Source organism: Tupaia chinensis, unplaced genomic scaffold (genome assembly GCF_000334495.1).
Source record: "Tupaia chinensis unplaced genomic scaffold, TupChi_1.0 Scaffold000255_1, whole genome shotgun sequence".
Classification (NCBI taxonomy): Eukaryota; Metazoa; Chordata; class Mammalia; order Scandentia; family Tupaiidae; genus Tupaia; species Tupaia belangeri.
Window position 1 is genome coordinate 421,952 of NW_006159735.1, and position 22,664 is coordinate 444,615.

At 40.3% G+C, this 22,664-nt stretch overlaps 1 pseudogene; it reads left to right on the forward strand.

The window, feature by feature from the left end:
• LOC102494883 (prenylcysteine oxidase-like) overlaps positions 1 to 19,567 on the forward strand; it is a 130,588-nt pseudogene extending 111,021 nt beyond the window's left edge.
• The last annotated feature ends 3,097 nt before the right edge of the window (positions 19,568 to 22,664 follow it).

Here is a 22,664-nt window from a genome sequence, read left to right on the forward strand (position 1 = left end):
TTTGTAGATCTTTGAGGAACCTCCATATTGTTCTCCACAGTGGTTGAACTAGTTTACATTCCCACCAACAGTGTAGGAGGGTTCCCTTTTCACCACATCCCCGCCAACACTGATCACTTTTTATATTCTTAATCTTTGCCATTCTGACAGGGGTTAAGTGGTATCTCATTGTGGTTTTTATCTGCATCTCCCTTATGATGAGGCATGTTGAGCATTTCCTCATATGCTTTTTGGCTGTTTGTATGTCTTCCTTAGAGAGATTTTTGTTCAGCCCAATTTCCCATCTTTTAATTGGGTTAATCTTTTTTTTTTTTTTCGCATAAGGCACTTGACAAAATTCTTTATTCCTATCTGACACAGAAATCTGTAATGATTATCTGGAATAATACTAAAATAATTTCTGTGGATGGGTAAAGCTGGGGTTTTTTGTTTGTTTTTTATTTTTGTTTTCCAGTGTCTTAGCTTTCTCTAGAATAAAAGAAACCTGGGAGGTATGTGAGACAATCTGAAGAGTGAGGAGGTACTGAACTATATTCACTTGAGAGTCTGAATGCCACAAGACCAAGGCCTTAGCAGAGGCTAATGTGAAGACTTTTTGACAAAGCCATTGGATTCTCTTAGAAAGTCCAGTTGGTACAGATGGTGAGGTGCATGACAATGGCACCATATGGGTTTTGGGTCAGTCCTCAAGTCAACCTGAACATGCCAAGTACACCTGCAGATGTACCCATGATTCTGGCTGGCTAGAAGACTGGGGAGTTGGAGTTTGAAGCCTAATAAGACAATATCAGGGTCTCTAAATAAATAAATAAATAAATAAATAAATAAGCATTTTTTTTTAGAAGTCCAGCCACTAGGGGCATGAGCTAATACCAAGAAAGAATCTTTCACCTGAATTGTTCCTGGTCTATGCTAATTCTCTACTCCTTGTACATCTTATGATGATCTTAACTTTAAAACCAAAATATTGAATGGATTAAATTTCACCCAGAAACCATAGTTGACTCCCTCACTAAAATTCCATTTTGCTGCCAAGCCTATGTAACATGTGGAGAAAAGAGGATGGAGCTCTTTTCTCCCTCTCCATCTATAAAGCAGCCCCTGAAAAGAACCTCTGGGGCTCCTTGGCACACAGTTTTGAAACTACTGCCATTTTTCTAACCACGTGTGTGACCCTTCAGTTCTGACTCCTCAGGTGAGTGGCAGAAGTTTAACAACAGAAGATGAGAAAGAGCAAACAGTCCTTTCTGCTTGTAACCTCTTTCCACCTTTCTGATCTCTCACACTCACTTTTCCTCTTAATTTTCTTTGCTCTTTAATTTTCTCCTCTATTGCTCTACCAATCTATGGGAAAATTCAAAATGTAGATTTGGAGAACAATACCAGAGGTCCCACAAAATTATACTCAAAGCACAGAAACTAATGTTTGGGAAAGAAAGCCCATTTCAAGGGTTTGTAGTCAGTATCTCTGATTGACACCAAGTCTAAAATAGCTTAGCTTTGGTTTGAACATCAGTTCATCTATCTTATTTCTTATTTTATTTAACTTTGTTTACTTATTTTAATTTGACCACAGAGGGACAGAGCGAGAGAACAAGAGAAAGAAAGAGGGAAAGCAAGAAAGCAAGCCTCCAGGTCCAGGACTCGAACTACGGTCAGCCATGTGCAAGTCCAGCGCCTTAACCACCATGCCACCTGCTGACCTCTAAATAGCTTATTTCTGTTATTATTTGCATTTAACAGAGCCTAGTCATGAGAAGCATTATAATTGCTTGTCTTTACCTTGAGAAGTTTGGGTTTTCTTTTTTAAAAAACTAAAAAGAGGGACCAGCAAATAGTGTAATAGTTATGTCGCTGGATCCCACATAGTTGACGGTGGTTTGAGTCTCAGACCTGACGACTTAAAACTCATGCCAGGTGTGTGTGCATGCATGCCCAAAATCCCAAGAGAGAAATGGAGGAAAAAGGATTGCAACATGGCCATCCCCCCTGGGGGTTGATTTCTCACTTTCTGTCTCTCTGTTTCTCTGGCAAGCACATGGACCCTATAGCAAAAATCTCTCTTAAGAAAAAAACAGAGCTAAAGAATCACTGAATATCTCTAAATTATAAGTTCAGTTATAATCACAAGCCAAGAATAAAGGTTAAAATTTTTATCAAATGGGGTGAGCTAGACATTTCTGAAGATGACATTTGTCAAGGTATCCATCACATACAGACTCTGTAGTCTTCTGATTGAGCGCCCTTGTGAAAAGAGACTCAAAGTGCTCAAACAGAAACTATCAGGACAAGAGTAGCTGGGGTTTAGATGAACCAAGAGAGGTCACTTAGTCCTGCAAGCAAGAAATAAGCTCTGAAAGATAGAGTGTGGGTGCTTCAGGATCTGCAAGCCCAGAGGTGCCTCTAGCATGTTAATTCCATCTTGGAGAGGACCTAAAGAGAATATCTGAAAATACAGGTAATATCCAGAGGGACAGGATTAACAGAATCACGTCATCTCTGATATTACAAGAGCCAAGGAAATTTATCTAATTCTTTCTGGCTGATATTTATGTAGTCTCTGGGTAAAGTTTGCATTTCAGCTCCTCTAAATGAGCTTTAGGTACCCTGTGTATAGTTTTCATCTCTTTTGTAAAGTGTTCTCAGCTTACTTAGTTACACTATCTCGTATTTCTAAGTACTTTCCTTGGAGTCTTTCAAAGAACAAACACTAATTAAACCCATCTTGCAACTTCCTCATGAGGTAGGGAGTGATTTTGTTGAAAAAGGCATGGAAGTTAAATAGACTGACCCAAGTATATTATCACATCTGTAGAGTTTGACTTGAGAATAAAAACCTAGAGTTCAATAGCTTCCAGCCCCTGCTCCTAACAATCACACCTTCAGACTTGGTTCTTTGTCTTTATTCCACTCATGAGATAATTTTTATTTATATTATCTTTATGTGACATGACCTTTAAGGAAATGACAGAACACAATCAAAGAAATAAGATGTGTGATTTCATCTTTACTTAAACACAAATACTCTTAGATTCTGCTTTTCATCCTCTCACCTCACCACATGGCACCCCCCCTCCTAGTTTTCTAATCCCTGAATCTCTGTGAAAATGACTCCTTCAACAAAGAAAATAAGCTAGACTTCTTCCCCATCAGCCTCCAAGAATAATACTTATAAAAGACAGAAGCAGCTATCTAAACACCCTTGAGATTCTTCTGAATTTTTTTTAAAGTGAGAATATTGTCTCTCCCTTCCTTTTACTGGAAATATCTTAGATGTCTTGTTTTGATCTTCACATTCTATATATTGTTTTTAAGTATAGTGACCTGGTCAGTTGGCTTAAGGGAGTGTGAGAAGTTGCTGGGAACATTTTTCTTGGCTCAGGGAGGAAAGGTTGACACCAGAGGGCAACAACTCACTGGCCTCTCATCAACTGATATCACACTTCCATCCCTGGAGAGTGAAAACCACTCTCAGCATCGCTATTTTTACTAGTGAAATCAGCAGAGTTGGACTTGAGCCTGCTCCTTCGCCCACACAGCTGTGTGACTAAGTGGTATCAGATGATAATGCAGGGAACTCCAAAGGTCCTGAATGTCCCTTTGTCAGCTATAGCTGCTCCTCTTCCCAGCAGTAGAATTTCTTGTCATTAGCCAGCTGGTTGCATTATTTCTATGACTGGCAGTTCTCAGACAATGAGAAATGGGTCCATCAAGCAAAACCCCTGACATAAAGAAATCAGCTTAACATTCATTTCCAGGAACAGAACACTACCAGCAACCTCCTTTTACCTGACAAGTTTGTTGCTACCTTCTAACAAACTGAAACAGCCTTTTCTCCAAATGGGCTATTCTTTTGCACTTTAGTTGCCTGCAGTCCTTCATACAAATGCTAACTGAAATACTCAGATACTTCCATACTCACATGCACACACAGACAGCCATTGGATAGTATGAGTGAAATAAAATGGAATGCCTGTACCAAAACTTCTCTGAATGCCAACCCACTCATCCTGCAAGGTTCTGTCAGCTATTAAATACTGATACTATTCCATAGAAAATCCAGAAAACCAATTGTCCTCGGTAGTTTGGGAAAGGAAAGTGATATGTATATCATTTCAAACAACCCAGAAGTTTCTCATTAAATACTTTTTTCCATCCATCTGGTGAATACATAGGAGACAGGCTGCCTTCTGGCTTTACATTATCTATAAAAGAAGAGTTGAAGGGTGTCTAATTGTACTCTTCAAGTTTGAGAAGAGCAGCTATTCTTACTGCGCTTAAGGAGAGACCAAGAAGATGAAGCTTTGAACACAGGAAGACATATTTAAACTAAATATTAATGTTCATTTTTCTTTCACTTTCTAAGTACAAGATATTCTCCTTAAACAGTCAAAAGCCCAAATCCTCAAGATCAAGATTATTAAAGAAGGTATACAAATATTATATTGAACCATAAGAAATTTCCAAAAGTCAACCTTTATGACCTAAAACAAATGCTACTTTGTATGGTTCAATCTAATGCAAAAACTAACATTTTATTTTTAACATACAAAACAGAAATTTGTACCAAGACAATGGCTTAAAAACAATAGTCTTAATAGAGAAAAGATTTTCTTTTTCTTCCATTCATTTCCAGAGGGTGAATGTGCTCTCCAAAAAGAGAGAGAGAGAGAGCACCACACAATGGGGCATGTTCACAATGCAGTCCCTTCTCCTCCATTTCTCCATCTCATCAGGATTTTGTGCATGCACTCACACACATCTGGCATGTTTTTCAAGCCACCAGGGCCAGAATTTGAACTGCAGTCTGCCATGTGGAATCTAGCTCCCTTAACAACTATGCCATTGGGCCTGGCCTAAGAAAGGATTTCCTAAATTTACTTATTTAATATTTCAAGGGCTAAATAAAAGAGTTTATTTCAAATCCTTATTTACTTATAAGGCCCAGCCAGAAAGCTGGAATCAACCTGGAGTGAGATATTCTGGAACTCCAATACACTGTAAGGGATACAAGGCAAAGGCATTAACAACAAAGGGTGTGAGTTTTCTCAGGAGACTTAAAGGGAAGAGTTAGATCACTGTCCCTAAAATGCTGGAGGAAGTGGAAGGGGCTTGGGAAGGGTGTTTTAGATGACTTCAAATGTAAGACAGAAAGAGTAGATAAGCATCCAATAATTCTGAAGATTTAAGAGAGTTTGGGCCCCAAGGCAGCAAAGAAGTAGAACCACAAACAGAAACAGGCTCTATAAAAAATTGCTGAGTTACTTACCTGTATGTTTTTCTCAACACAGAGAAGATAAAAGATTCGATAACAAGACCAATAGCACTGGCATTTATGAAAGAAGAGGTTTTCTCTGAGAATATCCAAATATTTTTTGTGTACACACAACTGCTGGACTTGATAAATATTTGCTTATTGAGCTTCACAACATTCTCAGAAGACCGAAAGAGCACAGGCAGAATGGTACTGGTATAATCCAGTCTCATGGGACCTCTCTGGGAATGGCCAGTATCTGTTATACATGCCTTCAATTCTTCCCTTCCACACCCATTGCAGACATCACTAATCAAGCCTTGCACTCTTCCACCTGATCCAGATGGAAGCCTCAGAATCCTCCTCAACGCAGTTTCTAGGCAGCCACTACCAGGCAATCTGAAATGAAACCAAAGCTAAAGCATATTTCCTTCTGTATCTTTGTTAATACTGTCTTCTCCTCAATGATATCTCCCTATCCCTGCAATCTTGCAACTACCCCACTTCATCCCCACCTTCTCCCATTAGCATATAAGCTTCTTAAGTGCAGGATCTTTTTTCTGCCCATTAATGAACTCTCTGAGCCCTAGAATAATACTTGGTATAGGGTTGGAGCTCAACAAATATTTACAGAATAAATTAACATTTATTCATACTTTTCAGGGGCAGCTCCCTCATCACCTCTGCAATGAACCCCCCAGCCTTTCCTGCCAGAAGCTACTTCTTTTTCTTTGTGCTTCAGATAGACACATGGGAGGGGTAACTTACCACACTCTGCCTGTAATTGAATTATGATCAAAACGAAGGTCCATCCCTGTAGCCTACTGGTTAAAAGAGCCAGATCTCATATGACTGTTCAAATTTTTAATCACAGCCCAGGAGACTTGAAAAGCATGCTGGCACAAGTGCATGGTTACCCAAAGTCTCAACAGGATGGAAAATGGAAGAGAAGGAAATATATGACCACACCCCATGAAGGGGTACTTTCTCTCTCACCTTCTCCCTCTGTCTCTCTGGAGAGCATAAGTATCCTCTGGCAATTAAAAAAAAATCATAGAAAACTGAAGTTAAAGTATGAATTTATAAATAGTAATAATAAAATAAGAACAGAGACCTGATTAATTAATGGTACCTCACAGGTATATGCATTTTCACTTTTCCAAATATGTCTTTCATTTCTTTCATTCAACTTTATGAGTCAGATAGGACAGTAATCATTATCTTCATTTTATAGGCAAGGCAGTAAAGGCACAGAGGTGACTTTCTCATGATTCGTTCATGTCAGAGGCAGCATCCATCTGCTCGGGGTTCAGTGCTCTTTCCATCTGATAATGCCATTTGTTTCAGTTAAGAATAGAGTTATATTCTCCAGTTCTACAAATGTTTTCTAAGAGAGATTTTTGCTATAGGGCACTTGCACTCACTAGAGAGACAGAAAGTGAGAAATCACCCCCAGCAGGGATGGCCATGCCATAATCCCTTCTCCTCCATTCTCCTCTCGGGATCTTGGGCATGCACACACAGTGCCCGATGTGAGTTTCAATCCACTGTGTCCAGGACTTGAACCACCATCAACTAATATGGGAGTGCAGCAGTGTAACTATTATGCCATTGGCTAGTCCCCCAGTTCTACAAATTTTTGGCATATACTAGTTATATAGATGTTGTTATATTTTGAGTATTTGACTAAATGTTCTTGAAAGAAAAATTTAGCTTCTCAGTTCAGTGAATATTGATATTGTGACTCGGTTTTGTAGTTAGTAACTAGTACTGCTCAAAATGTTCATTATTTGCTTGCTCTACTACCCTCACTGGAAAAAATAAATAAAGACTGTGGGTTTTTTCCCCTTTAGTTCAGATTTTATCTTTAGTTTTACTTTTTATATTTATTAGTTTTGTTTTGTCTCAGTTTTTAATACCCCTGCCAGTCAATCATGGCTCCATGTAAGCCTATTGATAACTATTTATGTTCATAGTACTTCCATGTTGATTATTGTTCAATCCAAAGGGATAGAACAAATTTGTGTTCTTTATTTGACAGATGAGAAAAATGAGATGCCAAAAAGGGAACTGATTTGCCCCAAATCCTCCAATAAATTAATGACTCAGCAATTATTAGAACCTTGTTTTTTATATTAAGTTTCTATCATGTATATCTACAGTATATATTTTTTCAACAGAGAACTTTACATTTTTCTGTATGTCAAATATTTCCTCCCCCTGCACCTCACACCTACCCTCCACCATCCACTCCTTACCATCCACTCTCACCACTTACAGTCCCTAGTAGCCACGCCCATCCCCTCAACCATCATGTCTTCAAATCTCCCAACTTCTACCACAGAATGCAGTCACTCGGTACAAACTGAGTGGGGATATACAATGTGTATCTTTCGAAGTCTGGCTCACTTCACTCAACATTATGTTTTCCATATTTATCCACTTTGAGTCAAACGATAGGATCTCATTGCTTCTTATAGTTGAGTAATATTACATAGTATATACGTGTCACAGTTTTTCAGCCCAGTCATCAGTTTTTGGGCACTTAAGTTGGTTTCATGTGTTAGCAATTATGAATAATACTGCAATAAACATGGGCCCAATTCTTTTTCTTTTTTTCTTTTTCTTTTTTTTTTTTTTTTGCTCTACAAATACTTTTTTATTGAGCTATAATACATATAGTAAAATGCACAAGCTTTTTATCAGTTTGTGTGTTCATTTCTTCCATGAAAAAAAGGAGATAAATAATGACAAGTACCTTCCTAACAGATGTTTGCATTATGATGCATCTCAGTCAGCCCAGATCAGGGCATGCACAGGCACACCCAAACACAAATCTGGGACCATTCCCATGTTGATTTATTTGCATTACCACTGCACCACTGCCTGGTCCAAAAATGCACAAATCCTAAGTGTACAATGTGATGAGTATTGACAAATTTATCTACCCATTAAACTAATACCCTAAGCAAGATACAGCATTGACATAACCCTGAGAAGCTCCCCAAATCCACATTGTATTCCATAAATATGTACAACTACATGTTACATGTAAATTAGAAATTATAATTTCAAATGGTTAAAAAGTTTAAAGAACACAATTCTTTTGATACCAGGTTCTGTACTCTTTCTGCTCAAAATAGCCTTTTTTGTGCATTGTCTTGTAGCCATCAATCCCCAGACATATTCAGACTAGGAACTCAGACCACCTCCTCATACCCAGAAGGACACTGGATGCTACATAGCAATGCCCTACTCTGACACCACCCCAGCTCACTCTTTGTACCAGGAAAGGGCAAGCTGTGCCAGACACTGCTGCTGCCCTGCAAAGTACACAGAAAAGCACGCAGAGATAAAGAAAGCAGAAATCTCATTCCCTACTGCCTCGGGGAGAAAAGATGGCATTTGGGGGGTTCCTCTTCCTGAGAGTGGGCTGACTTCTGGAATATAAATGTCAGCTCCTTCCCAGGACATTTTCTACTCTCAAGGCAGGCAAACCACACATTCAGTAGGTAAGACACCTGACTTTGACTTCACTCCTGCAATCAGATATGTTTTTAATTCAAGTTCTGTGCAATTTGGCTAACATTAACTTTATTGGGTAATTACCTCATTCGGAGTGCTGTTAACAGCGCTGTCGACCAGTGTCAGCTTGCCACAAGAGCTGTGTGTGCTGACAGCAACACAAAGAGAAGCTGATGCAGGTTTTTCTTTTAACTTATTAAAGTACAATTTTATGAGTTAGTCATTTTCTCCCTTTTAGGCTTTCCCTTGTAGCTTTTATAGGGTCATATGTGCTTGAATGTAAATGTGGTGGCCAAGCCTCTGTGTCATTCACACCAACTGCAGAGAAGGTCCCTGAAGATCTTTTCACCCACCCAGGAATTGACAGGGCAGTGAGAGGCCATAGCTTGACTTCATCCACCATCCTGACAGGCTAACAAGGACAGGCATGGGACCACTGGGGAGAGCCAGGGTGGCTTCTGCCCTTATATGGAAGAACTTCCTGTGCCTTGTTATAGTCAGCCCTGGTTATCTGTATATATGACAGGGAAATAATGGCCCCATCAGCAGTCCCAAAAAGGCCATAGTCTTAGGAAGAGGCTCTCACAATCCTCCACAGTTGAGCAAATGTACTCTCTAGTTAGATAAATTTGAAAAATGTCGTGCATACTTTACGCTCCTCTTGAAAAACTGCAGAGCATAGCAACATTCAGAGGCCTCTCAGAACTATCCCCTGGTATTTTAGGTTGATTTGTATTCCCTCCCCCAAATTTCATATGTTGAGGTCCTAATTCCCAGTACCTCACAATGTGACCTCTGGAAATAGGGTTGTTGCATATGTCATTAGTTAAGATGAAGTCACACTAAAATAGGGTGGTCCCTTATATAGTCCTTACAAGAAGGAGAAAATTGGGCAAACGCCCATACAGGGAGAATACCAGGTGAACATGAAAGCAGAGATCAGAGTGATGTTTCTGCAAACTAAGGAATACTACAGATTGTCAGCAAACCACCAGAAGCGAGGAGACAGGCTTAGAACAGATTTTCCTTGACAGCCTTCTGTAGGAAGAATGCTGCTGACACCTCGATTCAGATTTTTAGTCTCCAAAACTGTGATACAGTAAGTTTCTGTCGTTTAAGCCATCCAGGTTGTGGTACTATATTATAGCAGCCTGACAAACTAATCAAGAAGATAAGACAACTTCCCCGCAATCACACAGCTAGTTAATGGTAAAGCCAGGGAGATAATTCAGGCCTCCTGGCCTTTAGAACGGTTCTCAGAGTCCTTTCCTCAGAAATGTGGCAAAGAAACAGAGATGGAAAGAGAGTAAGGTGGTCAAAGGAAAGGAAAGGAGAAAAGGCAGGGAAAAAGAGGTGCCTCCTCTTCTTATAAGGCCTTATTAATAAACATTAAACTGATATTAGTAATAATAGCTAAATTTGCTGAGCACTTGCAATGTGCCAGGCCTGGTTCTAAGCATTTTACCTACATCACTTAACCCTAACAGTGCGTTAGATATGAGGGATTCCAAAAAGTTTGAGAAAATAGAATCAAAATACAAGTTTATTTTGGTACAAGAAAAAATAAAAAGCTGAAACTCATAGTTATTTTATAATAAGCATTACCCATGAACTCTTTAAAAACCCCTTGCACTGCTATTATCCTCATTGCATAGATGAAAAACTAAAGCAAAAGGTACTTACATAGCCCATCCAATGTTGCTCAGCTAATAAGCGAAGGGGCCAGAATTTGGTCCCATGTGCCAGTCTTCAGAACCCAATTCTAACCATTTTGCTGTATGTCTTCATGCCATGATTCTGCGAATGCAGAAAGGATTTTTGCAACTCAAAGTCTTTAGCTTTTCCAGTAGTTAAACTCAGTAAGGTCTCTATACAAATGCTTGTCAGGCTGATTCCATGGCCTGGTGGTTGAAGCAGCCAGATAACACATGGTCAATCAAGTGGTTCAAGTCCAGACCCAGCAGCTTGAGAAATATACAGGCCAATGTGCATGTATGCCCAGATTACCAAAAGGAGGGAAAGATGGAGGAGAAGGGATTACACCCTGACCATTCCCCAGAGAGGGTGTTTTCTCCTCTCCCTCTCTCTCTGGAGAGCATACACACACACCCTGTCCCTCCCCTCCAAAAAAAGCTTCTCACTGTGACCTAATGTTTTCCAGAAGCATTTTTTTTTCTTTTTCTTTTTTTTTTTTTTTTTAGAAAAAGAGTACTTTGATTACTTTATATTATGAGTATCAAGATATGGGCCATTTTATTCAAGTATTTTTATATATTTGGTTCTTTCTGCTCATGTTCCTTTTATGGAGTTTGGCTCTGAAGATCTGTTTGCAGTACAAGGAGCATGCTGGATTAAAGGCCTCATTCAGGAGGCAAAATATGTGAGTCTTAGCATCTTTATACATTAGAGCAGAACCACACTGTAAAATTTCCACTTGCCCTGCCCGCTTGATGCAAGGCAAGAGCAGAGCCGTCAGCACTGATGTTACAGTTAGAGTGGATCACTAGCTTTTCTGGGGCAGGTTTGATTTCAAGGGTTCTCTCTCCTTGTCAGTACACGTGTTAGAGGTTGAATCACACCAAGACTCAAAAATAGGATAAGCATAATATGGGACATTGCAGGCACTTAAATACAGCTAATTTTTATAGGTTAATAACCAAATGATAGGTCCAAGGAAACCTTACCTCTCTCTTAATATTACCCATTTGTGCTCAAATAACATTTTTTGTCTTGCTAGGTATGTGAGAATTGTGGGCCAGAGAGAGAAAAGTTACAGGGAATAGAGAAATCGTTTGCAAGAGTGTAAAATACCCTCTTATGCCAGACTGAAAAATATGATTTAAAACCTCAAAAATGTTTTTGCTTACCCTGGAGCAAGTAGCCACTGCAATAATTTAACTGGAACCTTTTATTAGTCACTAACTTAAAAATGATAATCTTCTGAATATAGCCTGCAGTTAGCAGTCATTCTTCCTGGCTTGAAAGTCTTATTCTTTAGGGTTTCTTCTTCTAGATTATCTGAAACTTTTCTTCTATCTTTTCTCTCAAATTATCAGAAGATAAAAATGCATCCTCACATTCTTTTCTATTTTTAATATAAGTGACCATGAGGGGGGTTAAGTTTATTTCTTCCATAAAAAGAGAGAGATACAGGCATCTCCATCAATGTCCTCATGCCACAACTTCAGCCAGCCAGGATCACAGGCAGGTGCACATGTTCCTGAGTACACAGGGAGACCCTGGGACATGAACCTGGGGCATCCCATGTGGCTTCAGCATCGCAGAGCATTGTATTACCAATGCACCTCCAAAGCAGGCCTCACGTTCTGAAATCTTGATTTTTCCCTTGTATACTCTAAAATGCATCTGATTTGTGTCAGAATCTTGGAATGCACTGTTTAGAAGAAGAGAAGAATCTAATTTCAAAAATAGCCTGTGTTCATATTTTCTAACTTGAATTTAATATGTAAACTGGTTGGTACCAAAATAAAGCCAAAAAGGAGTATGTCAGTGGACTTTAATGTAGATGTATTTCTAAGAACGTCATAGCTATGAAGGGATAGGCAACAAGTCACTCTGAGTTTAAAGTCATCCATGCTACAACTAAAATGATATGCCACACTGATCAGAAAAAAGTACTGTATTTGGAGATATAATACTTTAGCCTATTGCACAATTATAATGCCAAATAGGGCAATTTTTAAAAATCATGCCTGAAATCTAAATGCTATCTATGTACCTAGGAGCCTCCCTGCCCCCACCCTCATATTGTCCTAGTCCTCAGGACTTCCTCTCAAGCTCTAGTGAAGACATTCGATACCTGAAACACCCTGAAATCCCAGTCTAGGCACAAGAGCTCCCAATTGCTCAGGTCTGGCTAAGCCAGTAGTTCTCACATCTCGGTGTGCCTCAAACTCCCCTGGAGGCTTGAAAATGTCTGCCTCCACTGGGCACCACCCCTGGAGTTTCTCATCTACAGATCTGGGATGGGACCCAAGAATCTATAGTTCTAAGAAGTTTTCAGCTGGCATCAGTTTGCTGGTCCCAGGACCACACTTTAAGAATTCCTGGTCCTCAGGACCAGTAGATGGCATAATGGTTACATCTCTGGATTCTCATGTAGTTAACCACAGTTTGAGTCCTGGACCTGGTGACTTAAAACTTATGCTGGGTACATGTACATGCATGCCCAAGATCCTGAGAGGACAATGAAGGAGGAGAGATTGTGGCATGATCATCACCCCTGAGGGGTGATTTTTCATTTTCTGTCTCTCTGTCTCTCTCCACTCTCCTCTTGAGATCTTGGACACGCACGCACTCATGCCCAGCATGAGTTTAAAATTGGATAAAATAAGCCACCAGTCCAGGACTCAAACCACAGTCAGCTACATGGGAGTCCAGCGACACAGTCATTACACTAACTTCTGGTCCCCTCTCTGTCTTTCTCTGTCTTTCCAGTGAGTTCATGTACCCTATAGCAAAAATATCTCTACTTTAAAAATTTTTTTAATAAAAAAAGAAGAATCTCTAGTTCACAACAAACAAGTACCTTTTTTTGTTTCTAATTTGCCAGAGAGCAAGAGATCAGCGATTTGGGGGGACCCCTCCCCAAATAAATGGTCATGCTACAATCTTTTCTCCTTTTTTCTCCCTCCTTTTGGGATTTTGGGCATGCTCACACATGCACTAAGCATGTTTTTCAAGCCACCAGGTCTAGGACTCAGACCACACAGTCCCTGTGTGGGATCCAGCTGCTTTAACCACCACACCATGGACTGCCCCAAGAAAATACCATTTGAATGACCCCAATTTTCATGCTGACATTTAGGTGCCTTTTTTGTTGAATAAGTCTCCTTTATTTGGTTTCCTATTTTACAGCGTTTAGGGTTGTGGGGGTTCAGATGGGATGGGTAGGCCCTTATATCGCAATGTGCTAATTCCTCATGGCAAAAAACTATGATAGGCCTTTTGTTACAAGGAGAATAAATGTACTACTGATAGAAAGCCCCTCACCCCTGATTCAACTGCAAAAAATCCCACTTGAGAACTAAAATGGTGCTCAATTTGGTGAACTCTCACCAAATTGAGACTGGCTCACCTGAAAGGAACATTATGTTTTAGTGCATTTAGAGGGCACAGTCCTATCTGGTTCTAAGCGCCATAACCTCTGGGAGTCTCAAGACATCTGGGCCAAAAGAGAAGTAGGAGCTAAATTGTAGCTCCATAGATTGCTGTGTGGCTTTGGAGATTATTGTGTGACCTCGGGAGAAAGAAATCACTTCTCATTTTCATTCTCTGTTTTGAAATATGAAAGTGCTGGGATATTATTCTTTCAACAATTTATTGAAGGACAGTGTTCCCCAGATTGTTTTTAATGGGTCCCTACACATTCTTTGATAGGTTTAGAAATGAACACTCAGGCCTGAGCTCTTGGTGTTTTCCTTCCCAGGGCTCCTAGAAAACAGGGATCAAGAGGTTAGCAGGGAATGACACTCTAATAAGCTCTGATGCTATTTGGCAGACACCCCTCAATGGCCCCATCAGTCCTGACTGGTGCCACGTGGCACTTAGCAATCAGGCAGTGCTGCCAACCCAGAATCTGAGGGGGAAAGGAACCACAAGGTTTCCTGAGGATACCTCTTGGTTATGTGTGCAGTTTCTTATTTCCCTTTGCAGCTAATACTTTCTCTGCCTCATCCAAAGCCCCAAAGGCAACCTTCACAGAGCTCCCCACTGCCTGATAGCCAGCACTTCAGAGAAAGTTACTGTGTTATTTAATTACTCTGAAGAAAACTGGGAAGACCATTCCACGGTCCTCTCTGGCTGTCCAATATTTGGCACAGCTGCCTTCAAGGAACCATCTTTTTTCCATCCTTCCCTGTCTTAAGTGACTGCCCTGAAGATAAAATTGGAATGGAAACATGGGAAAAAAATCATGTCTTTTTGAGAAATTCCTCCAAGTGAAGGGAAAGGGGAGCATGGGGATTCCTTACCATTTAAGTAATTCATTTTTGGCAGCGTTACTTCACCAGCTGCTTATTGGCCTGTACAGGATTTGTTGTCTAGAAGAGACATCTGGGATGTATTTAATCTGTTCTCCTTCCCCAAACAGTACTAATCCAGGCTCCTTCCATGAAAATCTGGGCTCAGCTTTCTGGAACTAGAGCCCTGCCTTGGAGGAAGGAGGACTGAGAGAGAGAAGCAGGCTCAGGCCCTATCAGATGGATCCTGTATTTAGGGTGCTCATTGGAAAGAGCCATCTTCATTTCACCATCTTCTCAAGAAACAACTGGTCTCCTTTTTAAGTTTCTGCTGTAGGGTTCACATGCTCAATGGAAAGAGATAGAGATAGATGGAGAGAGAGAGAGAGAAAGAGAAACAGAGAGAGAGGGAGAGTGAAGACCCCTCTCCACAAGAGGGGATGGTCATGCCACAATTCCTTCTCCTTCATTCTCATGCACAATGTATTTTACAAGCTTTCATGCCCAGGAGTAAAACTGCACACTTGGCCATGTGGGATCCAGCTGCTTTAACCATCTGGCCACTTGGCTAACCTGCCACAGTCATCTTTATTTCTCCTGGATTATTTCAATGCCTTTCTAACTGATCTCTCTGCTCCATGTTGCTCCCTTCACCCCACTATCTGCCATGAACCCAGAGCAACCTTTCAATAATGCATGTCGTATCACATCACTCTCCTGACAAACCTACATTAATAGCTTTCTGTTACCTCTAGGGAGAAGCCGGACTCCAGCATAGCTCACTAGACTTTTGTGAACTATCGCTCTGATACTTACACCTTTACTTCTCATCACGTCTCCCTTATTTTCCACACTCTGCGCTACTAAAGTCCCCAAGCATGCCACACTTTTTTCCCCCAAGCCTTTATACATTTGGTTCATCTGGAATATACTTCTACCCAGCATCCACCATGACTTACATCCCTTGGAGGAGCATAAGCATACACACACACACACACACACACACACACACACACACACTTTACATACCTTCAGATCTTGGATTAGACAAGCAATTCTCACATCACTCATGTGGTCCCAGAGTAAGCAGCAACATATCAACTAAGAACTGGTTAAAAATGCAAATTCTCAGGTCCAACCCTAGACCTACTGAGTTAAAAACTCTACAGATAGGCCCAGAAACTGATATTTTAACAATACCTCTGGGAGATTCTGATGTACACACCTAAGTCTGAGAATTACTCACTTAGGCAATACCTCCAGGCAGTTTTTCCTAACCTAACTCTCCAGTCAACAAAGGATAAGGAAGGATCTTCCCTGTGTGTTTCCACAGCCCTCATCCTTACCCTGATCATAACCCTAATCTCAAGGTCTAATTGCCCACTTCCTTGTTTAATCCCCGTGGACTCTTCTCTGAGCTCTCACAGGCAGAGACTGTATATTTTTTTACTGCTATATCCCTAGCATCTACATAATACTCATCTAGTTGGAGCTAAGTAAGAAGTGATGAGGCCAAGGTTCAAACTCAAGTGTGCATCCCAATCTCCTAGTAAGGTAGACTAAGAACACCAATAGCAAAAGATGTAATGCACTGAGGGTATTTGTAACTAGCAGCTGATATCGAGCTTCAAATAAAAGTCTTGATCCTTGCATAATAGAAGTGAAACACTGAGGGACCAGCAGTGGGCATAATGGCTATGTCGCTGGACTCCCATGTAGTCGACCATGGTTTGAGTCCCAGACCCAGTGGCTTTTTAAACTCGTGCCAGGTGCATGTGCGTGCATGCCCTAGATCCCGAGAGGAGAATGGAGGAGAAGGGATTGTGGCATGGCCATCCCTCTGGGGGGTAATTTCTCACTTTCTTTCTCTCTGTCTCTGTCTTTCTGGTGAGTGCACGTGTCCTATAGCAAAAACCTCTCCAAAAAAAAAAGAAGTAAAACACTGAATAGGTACAGAATACCTAACTACAAAAGACTAGTAAAACGCCAGAGAAGAAAGACATGCACTGCTGAATGTACCTAAAGTCCTGAAAATGGACCACCTGACTCCAGCCCTGAAGTCAGATAAGCCAAGCTAATGATTTTCCCATTTCTGCATGGCTAGTTCCTCCATTGCTTGCATTTTAATAACTATGTTTACTGGCATCTCTAAAATGCCACTGAATCTTTGGAAATTTGGCAGAAAAGAAGAATCTGGGTCATGCAACTGTGAAATCTAAATAAGGTGTAATTAACATGTCCATCAACTTCCACAGAAGTGATGCTAGTTTGCAAACTATTCATTAATTCTGCACAATCACAGCAACCGGGTACAATGCAGACACCAATGGAGATGAGCGGCTGTGGTGTCGTGTTAACCCACACTGCTTGCTGCTGGTGATGTATCATAGGAGTGAACTGCCTCTACTTTCTGCAGAGACATGACTACTTAAGAATTTGGGGCTGGAAGTATCAAAGAGTGGTGGTATAATTGCTGACTCTCAATTCTTTTCAATGTAACCTTATACAATGCACACACCAATGGAGATGAGCGGCTGTCGTGTCGTGTTAACCCACACTGCTGCTGGTGATGTATCATAGGAGTGAACTGCCTCTACTTTCTGCAGAGACATGACTACTTAAGAATTTGGGGCTGGAAGTATCAAAGAGTGGTGGTATAATTGCTGACTCTCAATTCTTTTCAATGTAACCTTATGATTCACAAAATACTCTCTAAATTATAGAAAACATTTTATGACTTGCCTAGGAATTCGGAAAAATGAGCCCTTCACAGTAGAAATAAAATGTCAAAATTGCTACATCTGAAAATTAGGAGAGACCTGAATTCTACTCCTATGCCCTACATATTGGTATGGCCTATTTAACATTTCTGAACTTCACCTGCAAAATGTGGTAATAATACCTTTCCAGAATGTTGTTTTGAAGATTAAATAGGGTAAAGCACATACTCTGATCATAACACAATATGCAAAATAGCTATTGTTTCTATTCTCCCTGGGCAAAATTAGACAGTGATACCAAAAAACAAATGAACTATAAAAAATAGCATGATGATTCCTCAAAAACATTGAAAATTGAACTACCATATGATCCAGTAATTTCCCTTTTAGTATATAGCTGGAAGAATTCAAAATAGAATCTCAAAGAGCTATCTGCACACCCATGGTCACTGCAGCATTATTCACATAGCCAAGAGGTAGAAACAATCCAAATTTCCATCAACCAATAAATGAATAAACACAATAGAATATTATTCAGCTTTAAAAAGAAAGAAATTGGGGAGGACTGTGGGGTGCTGGTGGTCACCCACAGCGCTCAGTTAGACCATGGAGCACACAGCCCCAGAGCTCATCTTGTCACTTTTGGGCTGTGGCGGCTGCTGTGCAGATGGAGTTGTCCCGGGAACGCAGAACTGTGTGCCCTCCCAGATAAGATCACAAATATTAGAGCTAGAATTGGTGGCACTTCAGCAGCTTATCTGCAGCAGAAATTTGGGGAAGAGGTGAAGATTGACCTGTTTGAAAGAGAAGGGGTGGGAGGTCGTCTGGCTACCATGACTGTGCAGGAGTGAGACAATGAGGCAGGAGGTTCTGGCATCCATCCCTTAAATCTGCACATGAAGCAATTTGTCAAAGACCTCTCTACCGTTGAGGCCTTTGGTGGCCTGTTGGGGGTATATAATGGAGAGACTCTGGTGTTTAAGGAGAGCAACTGGTTTATAATTAACATGATTAAACAAGATTGGCGCCATGGATTTCAGACCCTCTGAATACACATGTGGGTAGAGGACGTGTTAGACAAATTCATAAGGATCTGCTGCTACCTATCTCATGACTATGCCTTCGGTAGTGTAGAAAAATTACTACATGCTCTAGAAGGGAATGACTTCCTGAACATTTCTTGAAACCTTGCAGAAAGCAGGCTTCTTGGAGAAATTCTTCAATGAAATGATTACTCTTGTCATGAGAATTAATTATAGACAAAACACGGACATCAATGCCTTTGTGGGGGCAGTGTCATTGTTCTCTATGGATTCTGGCCTTTGGGCAGTGGAAGGTAGTAATAAGCTTGTTTGATCAGGGATCCTTTAGGCTTACAAAAACAATCTCATACTTGACTCCGTAATGTACATAGAGGAGAAGACAGGAAACCCCACAAAGATATATGAAGTGGTCTATCAAGCTGCATCTAAGACCCATTCAGACTTCTATGACCTTGTCCTGATGGTCACTCACTTGAATGGAAAAATGTCTAATATAACTTTTCTCAACTTTGATCCTCCAGTTGAAGAATTCCATCAATACTACCAGCATATAGTGACAACTTTCATTAAACGGGAATTGAATACATCTGCCTTTAGCTCTAAACCCACTGATGAGTTTGGCCTCACTACAGTTTTAAGCACTGATAATTTGGATTTGTTCATTAACAACATTGGGATTGTGGACCATGTGAGAGGAAAAGATAATCCTCCACCATCAACAGATGGGACAAATGTTTGGAAAATCTTTTCCCAGGAAACTCTTACTAAAGCACACATCTTAAAACTGTTTTTGTCCTGTGACTATGCTGTGAAGAAGCCATGGCTTGCATATCTTTATTATAAGCCCCTGGAGAAATGCCCCTCCATCATACTCCATGATCGACTTTATTACCTCAATGGCATAGAGTGTGCAGCAAGTGCCATGCAAGTGAGTGCCATGGCAGCCCACAATGCCACACTCCTTCCTTGCTTGTTACCACTGGAATGGGCACAGACATGATTGACCAAGACAACTTATATGAGAAACTGAAAACTGAGCTATAAAATTAACATCATCTTTTCTATCCCCCTCTCCTAGTTCTAAATGGATATCATTGGCAAACAAGAACTATATCTGAGCAGAGGTGACGTTGAATCAGATATTTTGCCATTATCATTGTTTAACAAAAGTAATCCTTGTGGGTCATAAGAAAATACAAGGTTCTGAATAAGTGTAAAGAAATAAGTGTTGCACTTACGCTATCTCCAGACCTTCCTAACTATTCTTTCAGTATCTATTAGTAGTGTTTCCCAACTGTGTCTGATGATAGGGATCATCTGGAGTTGAGCAATGTGGATTCTCAAGCTCCTTTCTCAGAGACTGATTCAGGAAGCCTGAGGATGGGACTCTGAATTTGGATCCAAACCTAGAACATATTGAACTTAGGACTTAAGAACTTAAGGACATCTTAGTTGGAGATGAGTTCTTTTCAGCTTCACAGCTAGATGTGACCTTCAGTCAATAAAACTACTATGGGAGCTGGTGTCTTATGCCTGGCCCTGAGTAATTATGTTCATTTATGAAGTAAATGTGCCATGCCTAAAAAAAAAAAAAAAAAGGAGGAAAGGAAAACATGTCACATACACCAACCTGGAAAAATCTTGAGAACATCATACTAAATGAAATAAGCCAATCAAAAAAAGAAAACTGTCACACAATCCCATTTATATGAAATATCAAAAGTTGTCTAATTCGTAGAAGAAGAAAGTAGAATCATGTCGTGATTGCCACAGGAGGAACGGAGGGAGAAATGGGGAGTTGTTGTTTAATGGGTTTAAGTTTTAATTTTACAAGATGAAAAAGTTCTGGAAATCTGTTGCACAATCTGTTGTGAAAATACTTAACACTACTGAATTGTACACTTAAAAATGGCTAAGATGATAAATTTAAGTTGTGTAGGTGTTTTTCAATCTTTTTTTATTTATTATTATTTTTCTTCTTTTGACCAGAGAGAGATAGAGAAAGGAGAGAAAGCCTCCAGGTCTGGGAATCAAACAGCAGTTGGCCATGTGAGAGTCCAACACCTTAACCACAATGCCACCCACTGGACCCTGTGTGAGTTTTTTAATCACAATTTTAAAAAATTAATTAAAGAAAAGAGTGGACCCAATTCCCCCACACACATCCTTGTTACTCCCTTGATTACCACATGTTCCTGCCTCCCTTGCCAAACTCTCTCGGCCCCCTTTGCCCCCTCCTCTTCTACCTGCCCTTGTATTGTTGAGGTTCCTCAGGGTTCCATCATGGCCATCCTCTCTTCTTGACCACATTGCTGAGGATTTCAGCAACCTCTCTAGTCTTACCAGCCACTTATGTGCCAATGACTGGTTCACTACTAGACCTCAAGTTCTTGAAATAGGGTCTAGAGTTTAGTAGGCACTCAGTAAATATCTGCTAAGTAAACAGATATACAAATCCCTAGCTCCTACCCCACTCAAAGCTCTAGAACCATTTTCCAACCACTTTCTGAACATCTCCTGCTAAGTATCCCATAGATTCCTCAGAATCAACATGTTCATATTTTAATTTACTTAACCTCTCCTAAGAGAAATAAAAAGATCCTCTTCTTGGTCTTCATTTATATTGTCCATAGGACCAGCAGGTGGCAGGTGGTTAAGGCACTGAACTCCCACATGGCCAACGGCGATTCAATTCCAAGACCCAGTGGCTTGAAAATTACACCAGGTACTTGTGTGTTTATGCCCAAAGTCTTGAGAGGAGAATGGAGGAGAGGAGATTTAATCATGGTCACCTCTCCAGGGGGTGATTTCTCACTTTCCCTTTCACTCTCTTTCTCTCTCTCTCCACACGCCCTATGACAAAAGCCTAGACAAAAAATATATATACTCTCAGTCTGCTTTCAATGGTTGTCCAAACTCTGTTGATTTTACCTGGAAGTATCTTGAGAATCTTGCTACTTCTCTCCTTCCCTAAGGTCTCCTCTTGTCTCAAGTGGACTATTGCAATAGCTTTCTCCTTATTTCTATTTTCTCCTCCAAAAAGTTCATTCTCCATATTCTGGATAGATTTTTCTTTCTAAAGGGAAAATCTCATGCAACTATACTGCTTAAATATTGACCTCACTACTACCATCATAGGTTCTCATCTCCTGCAATAATTCTACAATCATTGATTATGTCTGCAAAGCCTCTGCATTCAGGGCCCTACCTGCTCTGCCAGTCCTTCCTCCCAACCCCAAATCTCCCATATCACTGACATTATTTCCACTCTTTCACCAAGCCCTTCTGTAACTTCATGTACATTCTGCCTGTGTCAGATCCTCTGTGTAGACAGACTCTCCACCACCCCCAACCTTCTCTTCTCTTCTCTTCTCTTCTCTTCTCTTCTCTTCTCTTCTCTTCTCTTCTCTTCTCTTCTCTTCTCTTCTCTTCTCTTCTCTTCTCTTCTCTTCTCTTCTCTTCTCTTCTCTTCTCTTCTCTTCTCTTCTCTTCTCTTCTCTTCTCTTCTCTTCCTGAAAACAACTCATACTTCATAGTATTAAATAGACACTTACCAAGGAGCCATACAGCTCTATGGAAACCATTTCACCTTGGAAATATTCCCTCCTCAGCATAGTGGTACAACCACCTTAGCTACTGATTATAAACTTAAATTCAAATTTTAACTTACCACAAAGAAATATGGAAGAGTGGAGTAAAGGCTTTGACTGCCATTATTTAGAATTATAATAATCAATTTTATCAAAGTAGCATAATGGTCAGAAGCCAGAGCTTTGGAATCACCTGTAGCTAGGTTGTTATTTGCTCAGCTTTTTCATCTGTTAAATGAAGATGAGAATAACACCTACCTTGTAGAGAAGCCAACTTTAGGTGAGATGATATTTAAAGTGATTAATCAAATACCTGACATGTAGTTCATTATTATTATTATCATAGAAAATATTTTCTTAATCTACTGTTTAGACCCCATTCTAACAAAACTCCTTAATATCTCTAGTGCAACTATATAAGTCCTTACAGACAGAGGAGTAAGAGAGATTAAAGTAATATGTTCCGTCTTGAGAGAATGAAGTTTGTGGCCCTATCAGGTCCTCTGTGTGTATGGGTGTCAAACTCAAATTGGACCAGTCCCGTTGCATGG